The 13,410-nt window shown below is 38.5% G+C and overlaps 1 pseudogene; it reads right to left on the reverse strand.

The window, feature by feature from the left end:
- Positions 1 to 404: 404 nt before the first annotated feature.
- On the reverse strand, positions 405 to 6,847 carry LOC117089481 (annotated as a pseudogene).
- Between the last annotated feature and the right edge of the window lie 6,563 nt (positions 6,848 to 13,410).

A 13,410-nucleotide genomic window follows, 5' to 3' on the forward strand; every position in this document is an offset into this window, starting at 1 on the left:
CAAATACATACTTCATCTCAGGGCACCGATGACCTTCCAGGGACCATCTTGTTGGCCTATTACCACAAAGTCCTCTAATGATGATCACTTTATGCTTCAGATCAACTTTCCACACTATGCAGAGAAGCCACTACTAGTATTTTTTTATTCTTCATTAAAAAAAAAAAACTCTCTTGACAAACCACAATCTCTAGCTTAAATGGGCTTGGAAATCACAGAAGGAAATAGAAAGCTAACATATAGCTACTAGTATTTTTGTCTGTCTGTATTTTTGTAACTTAAGATAAAAGATAAATGTTCCTAGCTTAAATTAGGTCAAATCAGAAGGAATAAATCAGATGATATAGCAAACACTTCCTCTTGACACCTGCAATTTCTAAAAGCATTAGGAATATTTTTATTAAATTCAGAGAAAGCATTAACTACAAATAAATACATGACATTTTCTAAAAGGCCACTTGGTGATGAAGTACGTATCTATAGTGTTCGTGGTTTCTTTAAAGTGCTAGACTGTCTCTGGCTTGAGAATCATCTATTGTTTCACAAGGTCTTTCAACACAGCTCCAGCGTTGTTGTCAGGTAACACTGGCAAAGCTGTGAATGTGGGCCAAATATCTGAGATGGGTTTCAAAAGAAGGTGCTGGGGCCCACCAGGTCCAAGTCCAGCTGGGTTAGTAAGAGGTACACCTGCTGAATGAGGAGCCAAAAACGGATTTACATCTCGTCTTCTACCCGACCTGGATTCTGCTGTATCTTTAAAACTTTCTGGTGCATTTGTATCTAGTTTTCTTCTTCCTGGTGAATCTAGAGGTTTCATATCATGAACAGAAAGCTTTGGTGGTGGAACAGATGAATGAGATCCTGTTTCTAGAAATTTAACAAAAAGTTCTGAAAAAGAACTATTAAGCACAGATTGCTGATTTGGTCTCAAAGGTGTGTTGGGAACACTTTTTGATCCTCCTTCAAGCCACCCAAGTCATCCACCTGGTAACACTACCCCGATCCTCATGAAACAACTGCTCCATCTCCTCCCTTCTGATACCCAGGATGCTTCCCATCAACTGGAACATGTCATGACGCTGATTTTTTGGCATGTGGAAATGACTGATGAAGAGGTTTCTCATTAGGACTTTGTCCACTTTTCCTTCTAAGCTGTTTGGTAAGTTCATCAATTTCTTTTGTACATCATCCAGGATTTCTTATCGGAACTCATTTTGTTTTTTAAGTCCTTCAATGTGATCTTCTTTTGGATCTGACTGTTCTTTAAGTCTTGATGCTGAATTCAGTGCAGCATTTGCTTCATCCAAACCTTCCTGTGATATCACTTTTCCTTCCAGATTTTCTGCCTTTTTCTTCCATTCAGCTATAAGGTGTTTTTGCTTTCCTAGTTCAACAGAATACATAGCTTTTTCCTCTTGTTGGAAATGCTGTAGTACCATCTGCAGGTTGGCCAGTGACAGAGCATACTGCTTTACTTGTTCCTGAGAGGCAGAAAGTAGTAGCAGCGCAGTTTCATCCCTTTGCTTGGAGACTACATTCAATTGTTCTTGCAATGACTACCTGCACATTGGCTTGATGACTTGCATTTTCCATTGCATTAGAGGATGAACCTGGCTTTTCCTCCAATACTGTGACTTTCTTTCTTAGTTTAGCCTATCTTCTGTGGCCAAAGCTTCATGGGTATAAGAATCTTCTGATTTTAAAAGATGATTATGCCATGTCTCTAGCTCCTGGTTTGATTGAAGTTCTTGGTCATGTAAATGTTGAGCCTTTCTCTGAGTGCAGTGTTTTCCCTTTGTTTTTGTTTCAGGGCCAACATGACTTGGTCTCTCTTGTTGAAACACAACTGTCTTCTCCTGCACTGATTTCACTGCATTTAAAAGCTGATTTAGCTCCCAGTCCTGCTCTGTTCTTTTTCTTTCAGTAACTGTTCAAAAGCAAGAGCCTTCTCCTTCATTGACGGCTCTCAAACTCTTTTTCTCGCAGTATCTAGAAAACTTCATGTTAGTCTCTTGTAACGCTTGATATTCTGTTTCCTTTCCCTTGGAAGTTTCTACTATTTTTTCATTTCCTCCTTTTAGTTTGCCAATGTCCATCTCTAGAATTAATATTCTCTCCTTCAGGTTTGTTACCGCCTGCCTCAAAAGTTCATTTTCATTTACTTTGTTAGTGAAATGTTCATTGGAAGAAAGTAATTGACCACTTTTGACTTTGAGGTCTTTTTCTTTAAGCAACTTTTGCAAAACATCTTGTTTCTCCTTTATTTCTGCTTAATTTCTGAATTGGTTTGTTTGTGTTCTTTTCTTTCTAGCTCTGAGGTGACAGCAATCGAATCAGACAATCTGTGATTATTTTCCTGGAGAGTTCCAATCATTGCATCTTTTTCCTGTAGTGATTTTCTTTGCTCTTCTACCTCTTGCTGAAGTAATTCAGAAGATACACTCAACACATCACACTTACTTGCTCTAAGAGATTCTGCTGACTGGGGAGTAAGCAATGACACAGAAGACAGCTGGGGTGAAATAATATCAAGTTTTCCTAAAAGAAGATCCTTGGTATTGGAAAGCTGCCCAGTGCCGTGCTAAACTTGTGCGAATTCCTGCCGCAGATTTTTGAATTTGGTTTCATTCTGCTCGTAACTTTGAATTGGGCCGGTATAGTTCATTTGTAATTTAGAATTATTATTGCTGTCAACCAAAACCTGTGCCTGAAGTTGGTGAAGCTCTTCCTGAAACTGGGCTGACTTGTATTGCATATTTTGTACTGTGGTCACCACTTGCTGTTTCCACTCTTCCTTTTTTTTTAACTTGCTGTTTTAACCACGTTCTTATAGAAGCCCCTCAAACTGATTACTATTAACACCTCCAGCCTCATTACCAGTGCTGGATGTCTGTAAAACTGCCAATAAAGTCTGACATTTCTGACTTAGTGTATCTATTTCCATGCCTTTTTCTCAAATGATACATGATAAATTCTGAGCAGTTTCTCTAAACATATCTTGGTCACTACTTTCAAATTTAGTGGACAATTTTTTATTTTCATCTTGCAGTTTGATGAGAGCTGCTTCTTTGGCAGCAACTATATCCATCATTTTGTGATATTCTGTTTTTAGATGGCTGTTTTCCCTAGTCTTCTCATTCAAAACAGCTAATACCTATTCTCTTTCCATAGCATAGGCCTGCAGTTGCTGTTGAAGATAAATAACATCTTGAGTATAGGAAGCTGAAGAAATTCTAGCATGAAGAGCTTGTATCTCCAAATCTTTCTGCTGAATAATCTCAGTTAGTTTACCAACTTCATTTTTGGACAACTGATCAATCTGTTTAGTTGAAGATATATTCTTTTCATTTAGAAGTTTAATCTCTAGTTCTCTCTTATTCCTTTCACTGATCTTATCTAAAGCTTTCTGGACAAATGGATACTGATCATAAAGAAACTAAGGATGTTTTGTCATCTAGTTGAGAAGAGTGGAAGCAATTGACACAACTTTTAAATGAGAAATTTTTATTGAAAAGCTTAAAGATATATTCTTATCTTTAAGTTTTAATTTGGCAGAAAATCCGGAAGGAAAAGTGATATCATCACAGGAAGGTTTGGATGAAGCAAATGCTGCATTGAATTCAGCATCAAGACTTACAGAACAGTCAGATCTAAAAGAAGAACAAATTGAAGAACTTAAAAAACAAAATGAATTCCGATAAGAAATGTTGGATGATGTACATAATCTATCTTTAACTTAAAGATACATGCTTATCTAAAGCTTTCTGGACAAATGAATACTGATCATAAAGAAACTAAGGACATTTTGTCATCTAGTTTATAGATAAATCATGCTTTTCACTTCCGTGTTCTATTTTAAGGCTCTGAACTTTTGCTTCTTGAAAAATATCAGAGTTATCTATTTGAATGTCTTGTCTTTCTTCATGGAACTGGATTTTGATTTGATTGTTTTTTGCAAACTCTTAATTTCCTCATCTGTCTCTAAAAAGAGCTGGGTGTGTGTGGTGTTCATTTGCTCATGCTGGTATCTAAACTCATTCATTTCCTTCTTCTGCTCCTGTAAAGACTGAAGTAGTTGCATCTTACTCTGGTTTTGATCTTCAGTTATCTTTTGATGATGTTTAATTGCCTCTTCAAGATAATCCTTGATTATGATCAATTGAGATACCTCAGATTCTAGTTCAGTAATACTATCAAGAGTTTTAGGATCAGTCACAGGTGTAGTTCAACTCTGCTGTTCCCTGAGTCGTTCCAGTTCTTCTTGCAGACGATTATTTTCTTCTTTCATGGATCCAAGACTTCTGTCCTTTTCCTATATGGTCTGCCTTAAAATTTCATGTTTTCTTAAGGCCTGAGAATATTTATCCAATTGCTCCTGCAGCTTTGAACTTCTTTAAGTTTTTCAGTAAAAATTTCTCATTTAAAAGTTGTGTCAATTGCTTGCTCTTCTAAACTAGATGACAAAATGTCCTTAGTTTCTTTATGATCAGTATCCATTTGTCCAATATTCTGTTTGGGTTCTGCTATTTCAATGTCTTTCTTTTGAATGAGTTTAATTAAATGCTCATGCTTCAGCTGTAAGGCAGAGATATTCAAATTACGTGCATTTGACAGTTCAGTGGTTTTCTCTCACGTGTTTGCTTCTTCCAACAGCCTCTTTACAGCCCGACACAATTCTGCTTCTTTCCCTCCTTTTTCCATTTTTAGAGTCTCCACACTCGTGTTTTTTTCCAGAGAAAGCTGATTGTTAGTAGCAATATATTCTTCCCAAGTGATGCCTCACATCTTCACATGCTGAAACTAACTTTTCGTTTTCCATTTTGACATCAAAAACAACTTTCTTTAAATTTTCATTGAGCTGTTCTAATTCTGAAAGATTTTCCTTTAAGTTTCTGACTTTGGCTTCTCTTTAAGTAAGTTGTCCTTAAAATTACTACTAGAGTCTTGCTTTAGAGACTGAGTTAACTCATTCCTGACTCTAGAAAGCTCTTCCTCATTTTGTCTAATATGCTCCTTAAGTTCCAAATTCTCCTTCTGGATGCTTACAATTTTTTTTTTTTTTTTTTTTTTTTTGTGATTTATTTAGCTTATCTACTAAAACTTCTACTTTGTCCTCAAGTTTCTGGTTGGTTAAATGTAAATCATTTAGGGCCACTTCACTTTGAATTAACTTTTCTTTCTGTACATCCAACTCTTTAGGAATGTCCATTTTATCATCTTCAAGTTGATGAACTCTCTTTTTTTCATTATTTAGATCTTGTTTCAGTTTACTGATGGTGCTATCTCCTTCATTTTGTTGTTTTGATAGCTGATTTTTTATCAAAATCATGTGCTTTGTAGTTTCTTGATTGTCTCTGTCCAATTCTTCTATCTCAGCTATCAGTATTTCCTTTTCACTAATACTCTAATTGAGTTCTTGTTCCTTTGCCTCCAAATTAAGTCTTAAGTCATATAATTCTGAATGCAAACTTATGCCTCTTGTAGCTGTACTTTTTATTACTTCATATTCATTGTTGGATTTTAAAAGTGATATCTGAAGTTCTTCCTTTTCTTGACTCAGTAATGACTTCTCTTTTTCTAAAACTTCGATATATATATTTTAAGTTTCAGATTGTCTTCAGCAAGACTGTTATCCTAGTTTAAACTACTCAATCTCATTATTTCATTTTTGGCATCAGACAGTGCTTGTTGTACTCTGAACTCTTCTTCCACTGAGGCACACTGTGCAATAATTCTTTTCTTTTCTGTCACAGTATCACTTTGCTTCATAGCATAAGGCTGCAATTTACTACACTCCAATTTCAAGTTTTCACATTCTTCCATTATTTATATCTTTTCCACTTTAGCTGTTCTTATTCTCTCCTCAAAATATCTCTACCATTTTCTGCAGAAGATAATTTTTTATTTATATCTTTTATTTTATCCTCAAGCTCCTCAATTTTTTTGGTAGACTCCATTTTTTCTGTTTGTAGAAGTCGGATAGTTTTTTGCATCTCATAGATTTTAGAGTGATCAATTTCTGTAACTCCAGAGCCATCTTGTTGTAACAGATGAGTTCTTCAATTCGTTCTTCATAGTCACTTAATTCTTCTCGATGTTGTCAACTTATTTCTGTTGGTGTGCTTTGTGCAGTACTGATATTTCATATTGATGGTCATCAATTTCCTGACTTTGGTTCTGTTTCAGTTCCTTAATGATACTTTGTAGTTTGCATGTTTCACTTTGGGCAGAGCTATGTGTTCCTTGTGCTTTCAAAGTCTGAGCAATATGCCTCCAATAGCCAACTTCAGACTCAAGCCTTGAAACTTCATTTGAGAGTCGGTTTATTTCTCATTGGAACAAAATTATATCAACAAAGTCCACGTCATCGTCATGGAAAGCTGAAGAATGATAACTAATCACATAAAAGAATAAAGCTGCAGTGGTTGCTGGTACATCGCCAGCTCCCGAAGGTACTGACTGAGTAGATGACTGCAGTTTCAGCAACTGATCCCAGAGCGCAATCTGTCTGGCTCTAAGATGGCTGATTTCTACCTCTTTTTGTTGAAGTTGATTTCCGCAACTTGTAGAATTCTGATTTAATTTGAAGCTCGGATGCTTCATATTTCACTTCCAGATCAGTAAAAAGTTTCTTAAGCCTTTCCTTCTCTTGATCTCAAGATTGAATGAATGGCTTCAATTTCCTTTGTCCTAGAATCAGGTAATTCTACTTCCACTTCCTCCGAGTCCTCCATCAGCATAACCTTTGTAAAGTTTGAAATCTGGCTAGTGAGGGAAGCCAGGCTGCCCTCGACTTGACCCAGAGACTGGCCCCAGCCGAGTCGAGGCTCCCAAGCCAGGACGACATCGCGGCGACTTTAGTGAATGACCTGGCCCACTCGGAAAAGAAAGGTTTAGTGCTGTCGGACGATCTGACCAAATATCCTTGAACGCCTGCCTTGGTGAGACTAGTCCAAAACACTCAGGATTCGATAACACAAGGCGGGGTTCCTCGGCAACGCCGGCTCCGAGTTCTGCTTAGAACTGCAGAGGCCTGGCCTGAGACTTGACCAGGTGCCCGCCTCTAGTGACACAGTCACCCATGCAGGGTTTCTGCTCATTCCCACCAATTCTCACTGTCCAGATTGCGTCACTTCTTCCTCTGCTCTAGTGAGTTTCCCCAGTTCCGTGGGCAACGCCTGCCAACTCGACACCGGCCGCCATGACACTCGCCAACAATTCTTTTTTTTTTTTTTAATTTTACTTTAAGTTCTGGGATACACGTTCATAACGTGCAGGCTTGTTGCATAGGTTTACATGTGCCATGGTGGTTTGCTGCACCCATCAACTTGTCATCTATGTTTTCAGCCCAGCATACACTAGGTATTTGTCCTAATGCTCTCGCTCCCCTTCCCCTAACTCCCCAACAGGCCCTGGTGTGTGATGATCCCCTCCCTGTGTCCATGTGTTCTCATTGTTCAACTTCCACTTATGAGTCAGGACATGCGCTGTTTGGTTTTCTGTTCCTGTGTTAATTTGCTGAGAATGATGGTTTCCAGCTTCATTCATGTCCCTGCAAAGGACATAAACTCATCCTTTTTTTTATGGCTGCATGGTATTCTGTGGTGTGTATGTGTCACATTTTCTTTATCCAGTCTATCATTGATGGGCATTTGGGCTGGTTCCAAGTCTTTGCTATTGTGAACAGTGCTGCAGTATGTGTACATATGTCTTTATAGTGAAATGATTTATAATCCTTTGGGTATATACCCAGTAATGGGATTGCTGGTTCAAATAGTATTTCTGGTTCTAGATCCTTGAGGAATCACCACACTGTCCTCCACAATGATTGAACTAATTTACACTCCCACCAACAGGGTAAAAGAATTCCTATTTCTCCGTACCCTCTCCAGCATCTGTTGTTTCCTGACTTTTTAATGATCACCATTCTCACTGGCTGAGATGGTATCTCATTTTGGGTTTGATTTACATTTCTCTAATGACCAGCAATGATGAGCTTTTTTTTCATATTTTTGTTGGCCACATAAATGTCTTTTTTTGAGAAGTGTTTGTTCATATCCTTCCTCCACCTTTTGATGGGGTTGTTGTTTTCTTGTAAATTTGTTTAAGTTCCTTGTAGATTCTGGATATTAGAAATTTGTCAGATGGATAGATTGCAAAAATGTTCTCCCATTCTATAGGTTGCCTATTCACTCTGATGATAGTTTCTCTTGCTGTGTAGAAGCTCTTGAGTTTGATTAGATCCCATTTGTCAATTTTGGCTTTTGTTGCAATTACTTTTGGTGTCTCAGTCATGAAGTGTTTGCCCATGCCTATGTCCTGAATGATATTGCTTAGGTTTTCTTCTAGAGTTTTTATGGTTTTAGGTTTTACGTTTAAGTCTTTAATCCATCTTGAGTTATTTTTTGCATAAGGTGTCAGGAAGGGGTTCAGTTTCTGTTTTCTGCATATGGCTAGCCAGTTTTCCCAACACCACTTATTAAATAGGAAATCCTTTCCCCATTGCTTGTTTTTGTCAGGTTTGTCAAAAATCAGATCGTTGTAGATCTGTGGTGTTATTTCTGAGCCCTCTATTCTGTTTCATTGGTCTATATATCTGTTTTGGTACCAGTGCCATGCTGTTTTGGTTACTGTAGCTTTGTAGTACAGTTTGAAGTCAGGTAGCATGATGCCTTGAGCTTTGTTCTTTTTGCCTAGAATTGTCTTGGCTATATGGGCTTTTTTATGGTTTTGTATGAAATTTAAAGTAGTTTTTTCCTAATTCTGTGAAGAAAGTAAATGGTAGCTTGATGGGAATAGCATTGAATCTATAAATTACTTTGGTTAGTATGACCATTTTCATGATATTAATTCCTCCTATCCATGAGCATAACATTTTTTTTTCCTTTTGTTTGTGTCCTCTCTTATTTCCTTGAGCAGTAGTTCATAGTTCTTCTTGAAGAGGTCATTCATGTCCCTTGTAAGTTATATTCCTAGGTATTTTATTCTCTTTGTAGCAATTGTGAATGGGAGTTCTCATGATTTGGCTCTCTGTCTTATTATTGATGTATAGGAATGTTTGTGATTTTTCCACATTGATTTTGTATCCTGAGACTGCTGAAGTTGCTTCTCAGCTTAAGATCTTTTGGGGCTGAGATGATAGGGTTTTCTAAATATACAATCATGTCATCTGCAAACAGAGACAATTTCACTTCTTTTCTTCCTATTTGAATATGGTTTATTTTTTTCTCTTGCTTGATTGCCCTGGCCAGAACTTCCAATACTATGTTGAATAGGAGTGGTGAGAGAGGACATCCTTGTCTTGTGCCGGTTTTCAAAGGGAATAATTCCAGCTTTTGCTAATTCAGTGTGATATTGGCTATGATTTTGTTATAAATATCTCTTATTATTTTGAGATATGTTCCATCAACACCTAGTTTATTGAGAGTTTTTAGCATGAAGGGGTGTTGAATTTTATTGAAGGCCTTTTCTGGATCTATTGAGATAATCCTGTGGTTTTTGTCATTGGTTCTGTTTATGTGATGGATTACATTTATTGATTTGCATATGTTGAACCAGGCTTGCATCCCAGGGATGAAGCCAACTTGATCATGGTGGATAAGCTTTTTGATGTGCTACTGGATTCGGTTTACCAGTATTTTATTGAGGATTTTCGCATTGGTGTTCATCAGGGATATTGGCCTGAAATTCTCTTTTTTTTGTTGTGTCTCTGCCAGATTTTGGTATCAGGATGATGCCGGCCTCATAAAATGAGTTAGGGAGGAGTTCCTGTTTTTCTATTGCTTGAAATAGTTTCAAAAGGAACGGTAACAGCCCCTCTTTGTAACTCTCGTAGAATTCAGCTGTGAATCTGTCTGGTCCTGGGCTTTTTTTGGTTTGTAGGATATTAATTACTGCCTCAACTTCAGAACTTATGATCAGTCTATTCAGGGATTTGACTTCTTCCTGGTTTAGTCTTGGGAGGGCATATGTGTCTAGGAATTTATCCATTTCTTCTAGATTTTCTAGTTTATTCACATAGAGGTGTTTATACTATTCTCTGATGGTAGTTTTTATTTCTGTGGGATCAGTGGTGATATACCCTTTATCATTTTCTATTGTCTCTATTTGATTCTTCTCTCTTTTCTTGTTTATTAGTCTGGCTAGTGATCTATTTTGTTAATCTTTTCAAACAACCAGCTCCTGGATTCATTGATTTTTTGAAAGGGTTTTCATGTCTCTATCTCCTTCAGTTTTGCTCTGATATTAGTTCTTTCTTGTCTTCTGCTAGCTTTTGAATTTGTTTGCTCTTGCTTCTCTAGTTCTTTTAATTGTGATGTTAGGGTGCCGCTTTTAGATCTTTCCTACTTTCTGATGTGAGCATTTAGTGCATAAATTTCTCTCTTAACACTGCTTTAGCTGTGTCCCAGAAATTCTGGTATGTTGTCTCTTTGTTCTCATTGGTTTCAAAGAACTTCTTTATTTCTGCCTTAATTGCATTATTTACCCAGTAGTCATTCAGGAGCAGGTTGCTCATTTTTCATGTAGTTGCGCAGTTTTGAGTGACTTTCTTAATCCAGCGTTCTAATTTGTTTGCACTGTGGTCTGAGAGACTGTTTGTTATGATATCTGTTCTTTTACATTTGCTGAGGAGTATTTTATTTCCAATTATATGGTCAATTTTAGAATAAGTGCTATGTGGTGCTGAGAATAATGTATATTCTGTTGATTTGGGGTGGAGAGTTCTGTAGATGTCTATTAGGTCTGTTTGGTCCAGAGCTGAGTTCAAGTCTTGAATGTCCTTGTTTATTTTCTGTCTCATTGATCTGTCTAACATTGACAGTGGGATGTTGAAGTCTCCCACTATTATTGCATAGGAGTCTAAGTCTCTTTGTAGGTCTCTAAGAACTTGTTTTATGAATCTATGTGCTCCTGCATTGGGAGCATATTTAGGATAGTTAGCTCTTCTTGTTGCATTTATGCCTTTACTGTTATGTAATACACTTCTTTGTCTCTTTTGATCTTTGTTGGTTTAAAGTGTGTTTTATCAGAGAATAGGATTGCAACCCCTGCTTTTTTTTTTTCTTCCTATTTGCTTGGTAAATATTCCTCCATCCCTTTATTTTTAGCCTATATATGTCTTTGCATGTGAGTTGGGTCTCCTTAATACAGTACACCAATGGGGCTTGACTCTTGATTCAGTTTGCCAGTCTGTGTCTTTTAATTGGGGCATTTAGCCTATTTACATTTAAGGTTAATATTGTTATGTGTGAATTTGATCCTGTCATCATGATGCTAGCTGGTTATTTTGCACATTAGTTGATGTAACTTCTTCGTAATGTCATTGGTCTTTATATTTTGGTGTGTTTTTGCAGTTGCTGGTACTGATTTTTCCTTTCCGTATTTAGTGCTTCCTTCATGAGCTCTTATAAGGCAGGCCTGGTGGTGACAAAATCCCTCAAAATTTGCGTTGCTATAGAGGATTTTATTTCTCCTTCTCTTATGAACCTTAGTTTGACTGGATATGAAATTCTGTGTTGAAAATTCTTTTATTTAAGAATGTTGAATATTGGCCCCACTCTCTTCTGGCTTGTAGGGTTTCTGCAGAGAGATCCACTGTTAGTCTGATGGGCTTCCCTTTGTAGGTAACCTGACCTTTCTCTCTGGCTGCCCTTAACATTTTTTTCCTTCATTTCAACCTTGGAGAATCTGACAATTATGTGTCTTGGGGTTGCTCTTCTCGAGGAGTATCTTAGTCATGTTCTCTGTATTTCCTGAATTTAAATGTTGGCCTGTCTTGCTAGGTTGGAAAGGTTCTCCTGGATAATATCCTGAAGAGTGTTTTCCAACTTGGTTCCATTTTCCCTGTCACTTTCAAGTACACCAATCAATCATAGGTTTGGTCTTTTCACGTAGTCCCATATTTCTTGGAGGCTTTGTTAGTTTCTTTTCATTCTTTTTTCTCTAATCTTGTTTTTACACCTTATTTCATTAAGTTGATCTTCAATCTCTGATATCCTTTCTTCCGCTTGATCGATTTGGCTATTGATACTTGTGTATGCTTCACAACGTTCTTGTGCTGTGTTTTTCGGCTCTGTCAGGTCATTTATGTTCTTCGCTAAACCGGTTATTCTAGTTAGCAGGACTTGTAACCTTTTATCAAGGTTCTTAGCTTCCTTCCATTGGGTTAGAACTGCTCCTTTAGCTCAGAGGAGTTTGTTATTACCCACCTTCTGAAACCTACTTCTGTCAATTCGTCAAACTCATTCTTCTTCCAGTTATGTGCCCTTGCTGGAGAGGAGTTGTGATCATTTGGAGGGGAAGAGGCTTCCTGGTTTTTGAAATTTTCAGCATTTTTGGGCTGGTTTTTCCCCATCTTCATGGATTTATATACCTGTGATCTTTGATGATGACCTTTGGATGGGGTTTTTGTGTGGGGGTACTTTTTGTTGATGTTGGTGTTATTGCTTTCTGTTTGTTATTTTTTCTTCTCACAGTCAGGCCCTTCTTCTGCAGGTCTGGTGGAATTTGCTGGAGGTCCACTCCAGACCCTGTTTACCTGGGTATAACCCACGGAGGCTTCAGAACAGCAAAGATTGTTGTCTGCTCCTTCCTCTGGTAGCTTCATCCTAGAGGGGGCACCCACCTGATGCCAACCGGAGCTCTCCTGTGTGAGGGTCTGTCGACCCCTGCTGGGAGGTGTCACCTAGTCAGGAGGCACGGGGGACAGGGACCCCCTTGAGGAGGATTCCACTTATATACCTTAGCAGAGCTGTGCTGGGAGATCCACTGCTGTCTTCAGAGCAGGCAGGCAGGGACATTTACGTCCGCTGAAACTGTGCCCATGCCCACAGCTGCCTTCCCCCAGGTACTCTGTCCCAGGGAGATGGGAGTTTTATCTGTAAGCCCCTGAGTGGGGCTGCTGCTTTCTTTCAGAGATGCCCTGCCCAGAGAGGAGGAATCTAGAGAGGCAGTCTGGCCACAGCCACTTTGCCACGCTGTGGTGAGTTCCCAACAATTCATTTTTATGAAGAACTAGTGAATAGTTGGGTAACACTTCCTAGCTAAAAAAAAAATTTGCCATTCATCAGGTTATGGGGGTGGGTCTCGGGTCTGCTTGCCCCAGGTTAGATTCAGGTTCTCAGTCAGATACCCAGGGGTGACCCTCTAGGGGATGGTTCTGGGGACTTTCTCTTCCAGTTCATTCCTTTGAAAATGGGAGGGAGTGATTCTCACTGGGGTACTAAGAATTTATCACCTCCTGGCGGGCAAGAAGGAGATACTTACTTAGCCCAGACCCAGAAAGGAAAGAAAAGGGAAGGGAAGGAAGAAAGAGGGGTAGGGAACTGCAGCAAAAGGCACCAAAGGGGATATGTGGGACCCAAAGACAAGTCCCACGGGGGGCAAGTGGATACTGGGTTTCCCCTCCCG

This window comes from Trachypithecus francoisi, unplaced genomic scaffold (assembly GCF_009764315.1).
Source record: "Trachypithecus francoisi isolate TF-2019V2 unplaced genomic scaffold, Tfra_2.0 Lachesis_group11, whole genome shotgun sequence".
In the NCBI taxonomy this organism is placed as follows: Eukaryota; Metazoa; Chordata; class Mammalia; order Primates; family Cercopithecidae; genus Trachypithecus; species Trachypithecus francoisi.